The sequence below is a fragment of the Glycine max genome, chromosome 16, assembly GCF_000004515.6.
Source record: "Glycine max cultivar Williams 82 chromosome 16, Glycine_max_v4.0, whole genome shotgun sequence".
Lineage (NCBI taxonomy): Eukaryota > Viridiplantae > Streptophyta > Magnoliopsida > Fabales > Fabaceae > Glycine > Glycine max.
Window position 1 is genome coordinate 1,455,436 of NC_038252.2, and position 7,232 is coordinate 1,462,667.

The 7,232-nt window shown below is 31.0% G+C and overlaps 1 non-coding gene across 1 annotated transcript; it reads right to left on the minus strand.

Moving 5' to 3' along the window:
• Window positions 1-1,334: 1,334 nt before the first annotated feature.
• TRNAM-CAU (transfer RNA methionine (anticodon CAU)) lies at window positions 1,335-1,421 on the minus strand. The gene is given in 2 exon segments: window positions 1,335-1,370; window positions 1,384-1,421. It is a non-coding gene; the product is annotated as a tRNA-Met (tRNA).
• Between the last annotated feature and the right edge of the window lie 5,811 nt (window positions 1,422-7,232).

The following is a 7,232-nucleotide window of genomic DNA, read 5'->3' on the forward strand; positions in this document are numbered from 1 at the left end:
TGATTAAGTTGAGTTGCTTCATCGATCTTCTTCAACCTTCTTTGTTTTTTCTCTATTTATATGTGCGTATTACACTTCAACAAGCAATGGGTAGCCCAACTTCAATGACTGTGGGATACAGATTCATCGAACTGATGAAGAGCTTGTGGATCACTACTTGAAGCATGAGTTGCTTGGTAATGAGTCCAAAGAACACAAAGTTGAGATATTGATGTTTGCCAGCTTGAGCCTTGGGACTTACTAAGTATATTATGTTTACAGCTCATCAATTATCCAAAAAAAATAATCCCCTCCCCTCTTTCTTTTCTTTACCCTATATTTGATAGAAGAGAAAATAAAAAAAAAATAGAGAGGAGAAGAAACACTTTTTTGAGAGAAAGTGGAAGAAAAAAGAAAAAAAAAGTTGACTCAGAAATAAAAGTTAAAATTTTTTTTCTTCTATATCTTTTTTTCAATTCAAATTAAAATTTTTCTCTCTCTCTCTCTTATTTTCTTTCCTTCCAACCAAATAAATCATTAGTATTTTCACTAATTATAATAATATTCTTGATTTAATGGTGTATTATTTTATTTATTCCACTATAAACTGTGCTGTCATAGCATTTTCCAAGGTGAAATCGAATGACCCAGAATGGTTTTTCTTTAGTCCTGTTGGTTTGAAGTTGACAAAGGACAGAAGGAATAGGTGTAACAGACTAAGAAAACCAAAGCTGGGTTCTGGAAGCCAACTGGTAAAGACCGTAAGGTCCGAGGCACCAACAATGTCATTGGCACTAAGAAGACTCTGGTTTTTTACTAGGGTCGTAGTTCTAATGCTATCAAGACCAATTGGGTCATTCATGAATATCATGCAGTAACCTTTCCGGAAGACAAGGTGGGAAATGTTATTTAATGTTACTATTTTTGCTTTACCATTTTGTTAATTAATACGTACTTGATCAAAAGTGGTTCTCTTTTAGAATTTGTGTTTTTGCTTAACTTTTATGCACTAAAAATGACTCTAGCTTAAAATATTAAATTAGAAATTTATTACTTTATCTTATTTTTAAGATTCATTTTGATAATTTATTTTTTCAGAAAATTCATTTTGATCATATTCTATGAATGTAAACTTCCTTCAATGTAGCTAATATTTTCACTGTATCTCGAGAGATTTAACCAAGGTTGCTTGCTTCTTTGTCATTAAAAAATTAACAAGTTTTATCCTTAATAAGGAGAATGTTGTTAGATAACTTGGATTACGCTGAAAAATTTGAACATTTGAGAAAAAATAAGAACAGACAAAATTAAAAAATTGATAATATTTTCCTCACAAGGACAGAAAAATATTATTTTGGGGTGAGAGAGGCTCGAACTCTCGACCTCAGGATCGCTCAACAAAGCTATGAGACCTACGCGCTAGCCAACTGCGCCACCACCCCATTTGATGCTATCATCGAGTAACTTACTTTGATATATGTGCTTTTTACATCATATTGCAAATCTCTCTTTCGTTTCTCAAGTCAAGTGTAACTAGTGTATTTGAATTATATCAGGAAACAGACCGAGAAGGAAATTAAGTTTAGACTGGATGGTTTCAAACATCTTCACTTGGGAAATATTAGAAATTTTGCATGCATATAAACTTTACAAAATATAAAACCCATTATAAAAGGTTTGTAGAATAGGAACACTATGAACACATCACGTTGAAGAGGGTACTCAATGAATATATAATTCTATAAAAATATTTTCTAGTGATTTGCTTAAGGGCTATGCAAGCATAAAGTTTATGATTATAAATTACAACCAACAAGGCATGAACACAACATTACATGCATGCTGTAGATACTCAATTTTGTCCGGACAAACACAAATAAATGCAAAAAATGAGAAGAAAAAAAACAAACTAGGGGTGAAAAGGTACGAATTATTACAATTGGATAGAAATAAACAAACATGGTGCATCCTACGTTAAATTTGGGTATACTCTCGAACTTTATCTGGTTCGTCTTCCTCTTTTGTTTGCTAGGCTTTTCTTGAATTTATTATGTTTCTAGGTTTGAAAACTTTATACCAATCATTAGTGATGCAATGACTTTTATTGATCATGCACGGATAGATTGTGAGATGCAATGACTTATTTAGGGATTATTGTCTTTTATTTTGATGTCTTAGGTTGTATTTTGGAATCAGTAATATTTAAATTATTCTCATTTTTATACTTTTTTAATGACAGTAATGATGGTAGGTTTAAGTGCAAATTGAAACATGATGTTTTATTGGTTGGGAGTTCTTTTACTTTTGGAGCAAAATATTGGCAACAATATATTTGAGTTGGTTGAAATATATTAAAAAAAATGAGCGGTGAAATTGATTATCAATGTAAACTTGTAACCACTATCAGTATATGGAGTCATCTTTGAGAAGATATTCTGTGACCGAAATTAACAATCTGTGGCCAATTTTTTCGCTCTAGGGGAGAGTATATTTTACATATTTGAGCTGTAACATGAAATGCTTAACCATAATGTAGAAATCTAAATATTCAGGTTAATATTTCCTTTCAGCATGCGAATTAATAGCATGCAAACGCACACAACTTGTCATCTTTAATATGAAGGAGAAAGGAAGCCACGTACGTACGTTGCTCCTTTTCCACCAGCTAAATGGTAGACGTAATTAAGATATGAACATGTTGGTTTGGCTTCACTTTTGGCAAAATCAATTCATATTTTCCAAGTTGAAGGAAAAATATGTTATGTGAGGAAAAAAAATTAAGTAAACAAAAGGGGGGAAAAATCTTCATATACAGTTCATGACCCAACTTCACACGTCCATTACCAAGACCCAATATACATCTCCTCTAAACAGTTCAGAAACCTAAACCTGGTCCTGCTTTGAAAAATATTATGTTCGTGTATCGAAATTTTTAACTTATAGGCAAGTTTTATGATAGATTATTTGAAGTGAGACCCTTAATTTTTTTTCCATCTCTCTCTTCTGTGTATATTTAGATTATTTTCTTAGAGCACGTATCTGTGCATTTCTCAGTTAGTCCATGTGAACAATATTTTAAGCTAATTCTTCAACTGACACTTTTATGTAGTAGGTATCAATAATGAGAAACTCGTCTAAGGGTATTGACATTGATTTCTCGTTTTTTTTTTGACAGGCAAAGTGAAATTTCTTATATTGATAATCAGCAGATCTGTACAAGAAGTACAGCTGCAAAGGTACATTCAAAATGAGCCAATCTACCATGCCCAGTAGTGTGGCATCATGTAACCCGAAATTATCTAGTAAATAAAGATATCTAAGTATATGAATTCAAGTAAAACAAGGAATTTGTGCACCAGGAAGAGAAGAAGATCATTGTTCTGTTCCTTCTCCTGTACAAGAATCACAGTCATGAGATGATCTTAATTTCTTCCAAGAGTTTTGCCCCATCAAAAAGTTCTCGCCGAAAAGCAATACCATTCCTTATTTTCCATAAGCACCAACATGCGGCATGCCAGATTAAATGCTTCCATCTGCGGCATTTCCTACCACGAATGAACAATCCAAACTGATCATACAGCTGATATATCTCCTGAGGAAATACAATATCTGTTCCCAACCATCTGAAAATCCCTTGCCAGATATGAATAGTCTCAGGACACATGAGGAATAAGTGTTGAGTGGTTTCCTTTCTCGAATTGCAAAAATAACAAGAAGCTTCTAAATTTTGAATCTGAATATTCCTTTTACGAAGTTGTTCACATGAAAATACTAATACCTTAGAAGGTGCTTCCTTATCCCAGAATTTGCTTTGAGTTATTGAAGAAGAAACTTGCAGTTGTGTGGAGAGGTGTATGCTGCAGCCACCGAGAAGCCTTTTATTGCATCTAGTGTCCAAATCCACTTATCTGATACGAGTGGGATCATCCTGATATGCTGTGTCAATTGTGATAAAATTTCCTCTTCCCATACAAATAATGGTCTCTCCATCATCATTGGCCATGTCTGAAATGAGTGATTCCTTGTTACATGTGATTTGAAATAATCTCGGGAATGTTTCTTTCAATGGTGCATCTCCACACCATTTTTGTTCCCAGAATAGTGTATTTGTCTTTGGTGCAATCATCCAACCAGCCGTGACATCCAATTGGGTTGTCATCTATGCTACAAATGTCTCGCCACCATTGTGAAGAATTAATCCACTGTCTAGATGATAATTGCAGCAAAGGAAACCATATCGAATTCTGATCAGTTAAGAATCGCCATTTCCATTTAGATAGCAAACTTAAGTTCTTGACACCGAGGCCTCCTTTATCCTTCGGCAAGCAAACTTTATCCTATTTGAGCCAGTTAATTTTCTGATTTTCTGATATCCCATTCCACATAAATGTTCTCTGAATTCCAGCTGATGTCCTTATAACTTTCTTAGGAGCTTTGTTACTTGGTGTCCTGCTTTCTTTCTATCTTATTTGAATGTTTGGTAGCGGTTCCATTAACTTGCAATGTTGTATTTTACTTTCATGATAAAATAGAACCTCAAGGCTCAAGCAAGTGTTTCTAATTTCTGGTGAGATTTTTTATTATGAGGTTCATATTTTATGTCCTGGATTTGAACTCACTCTAGCTAGCTACTTATAAAAAATAAAGAGTTAAATCTATTGAACCAAAGATTAAAATTAAGAGTTGATTAAGATTAGATGAAACATTTGTTTTTGAAGGTTTATCTGAAAGAGTTTGCATGTTAATGAAGAGCGTGGAACGTGTTGGTGTGGTTACCTTCGTGCATTCTTTGATCTTGTTCTTATGTAATATGAAATTCTATTGTGTACCCTTGGAGTAAAGGTATTTATAAGGTGAGGTCAATAGATATGAGGAAATATTGTTAGATCCTTCTTTCTGCTGCAGTTTGCTTTCATAAGCCGGCCCCAAGGTCTCAAAACCAAATTTATATTCAGCTCTAGTATATGAAGAATATAGTTGCATAGCAAATGTTCGTTAGGGTGGTTCTATTAATTTTGCTGATGTAAGGTTCATGAAATTATTGTATGTTTATATCAATTTTTAACTTGGGAGGTATGTATTTTAGTAGTAGAATGGATCGAAATTTTATTGTATAAATTAATGAGGATCAGTGTTAAACTGTAAAGCTATCACAGTCCCAAATCCGCAGAAGTATCTTGTCTTTGATGTAATATGAATTGATGCAAAAATAAATATATTCTTATTGGGGGCCAGAGAAAAATGAGATATAAAATTTTGAAATGTCGTATTGTAATCGGTTTAAAATTATTAGAAGGCAATCTAAATCATATCCTTAAATCTTACTATCACGTTACTGAAAAAGGTAGGATCGTATAACTGATTTATTGATAAAATATGAGAATATATAATTGGAAGTTATATTTAAAGTTTAAACACTAATTTCATTGAATAATTAGTAAACAGAAGTCATCACAGAGTGACTTAATCTCTCAAACAAAAAAGATTAATTGATATATAATTCAATTATTTGCACATTGCTCAAAGTGTTCCCTTTCCTTAATTTTTCAATGTGTGTGGGAAATTTTTTAGACAATCGATCTATTCAATATAGACTATACATAATATTTTTATTAAATCATTTGATAACTAATAAAGTAAAAAATACAAATTTCACTATATATTGTTTTTATTTTCTGAAATAAAACAAGTATAGAAGTGATGTTGGTATTTTGATGTTAAAATGTCATTTCTCAATATTCCATGACTAAAATACAAAAGAAACAATTGCAAAAATGATTTGGTAATAAAAATAGGAGGAAGGAAATGATTGATGTCATTAGTTCAAATATCTCCTTAATAAAAACTAACATATTAATAATTAATATTTATTGATAAACAAGCAACAATTGTAATCGTATTCCAGCTAATTTCTTTTTCCTACAATGAAAATGCAACACAAATATTTGTCCATAAAAAAAATAAAAAAAGAAAGAACAGTGTTGCAATTGTATTCCCGCTAATTTCTTTTTCCTACAATGAAAAATGCAACACAAATATTTGTCCATAAAAAAATTAAAAAAGAAAGAACAGTGTTGCAATTGTATTCCAGCTAATTGCTTTCCTACAATGAAAAAGGCAACACTACAAATCTCCTTTGATTTCTTATTAGTTTAATCAAATTACTTTTTTCTTCCTTCCCGTGACTAATCGTACATTGCTTTCATATTGCATTATGGTGGCTCATTCAATTTCTTCTCTTCCAAATTGTGGTTATCATTCATACTCTGTCCTCTCATATAAAACGACGTACTTCAAGTCCAACCAAGCATTGCATTGTACTGGTCTCACTGTCAAATGTTATTACATGAAGAGTTAAAAGTTAAGAGTCTTTATTAGGAGATTTTGTTATATTTTGTTGAAGATTTATGATCAAATTAATGAAAACAACTCTTATCATATATATGAATTGAACTAACAACTTTTAGAATTGAATTAAACATAAATTTAAATTATAATATGATACTAAAACATATTTTAATAATTATTATTAGGTCTATTATATGTTTGAGATGTTTAATCTTAACTCATGGTGAGAAAATGTGTTAAAGATCTTTTATAAAATAATGATATAATTAAAACAGTATCTATAAGTAGGAGATACTTTTCATCTTATAAGTTAGGTAAATTCAATAATTGAGTTAGATTGAAACTTATATTATAATATATTTTTTTTACCGTAACTTTAAGAAAATATAAATTATGCATTAATAATATAAAATAATTTTATTATTCTTAATTAAATCACAGTAATATATAAAATGTTTTTTAATAATAAATAGTTAAAATTCATATTAATGGTGATTTTTATTTATTAATAATATAAAAAAATTTATATCGATAAAATATAATCATTAAACTCTTGAAATATATTTTGGACATTATTTTTAGTAAAAAAAATTCTATTACACTCATTCTTCACATTTTACATTTGTTAAATTTGTCTCAGTCTCATGCTTGAATATTGATTTTCCCGCAACACAAAAAGGCCAAGCAATCCATGATATGCGCACTTCTAGCGCCATCCCTAGAGAAGAAGAATATTGGGATCAGATTTTTCGATCGGAATGCATGACGAATATAAATACATTGAAATTGCAAAGTAGTAGTAGAATAATATAAATAGAGGGTTCGAAATTTTAGCTTTTGCATAATTTGTTCTCCTGCCGTACAGTTTTTCCTTCCAATATTGCTGTCTCATCAAGCATTATAGT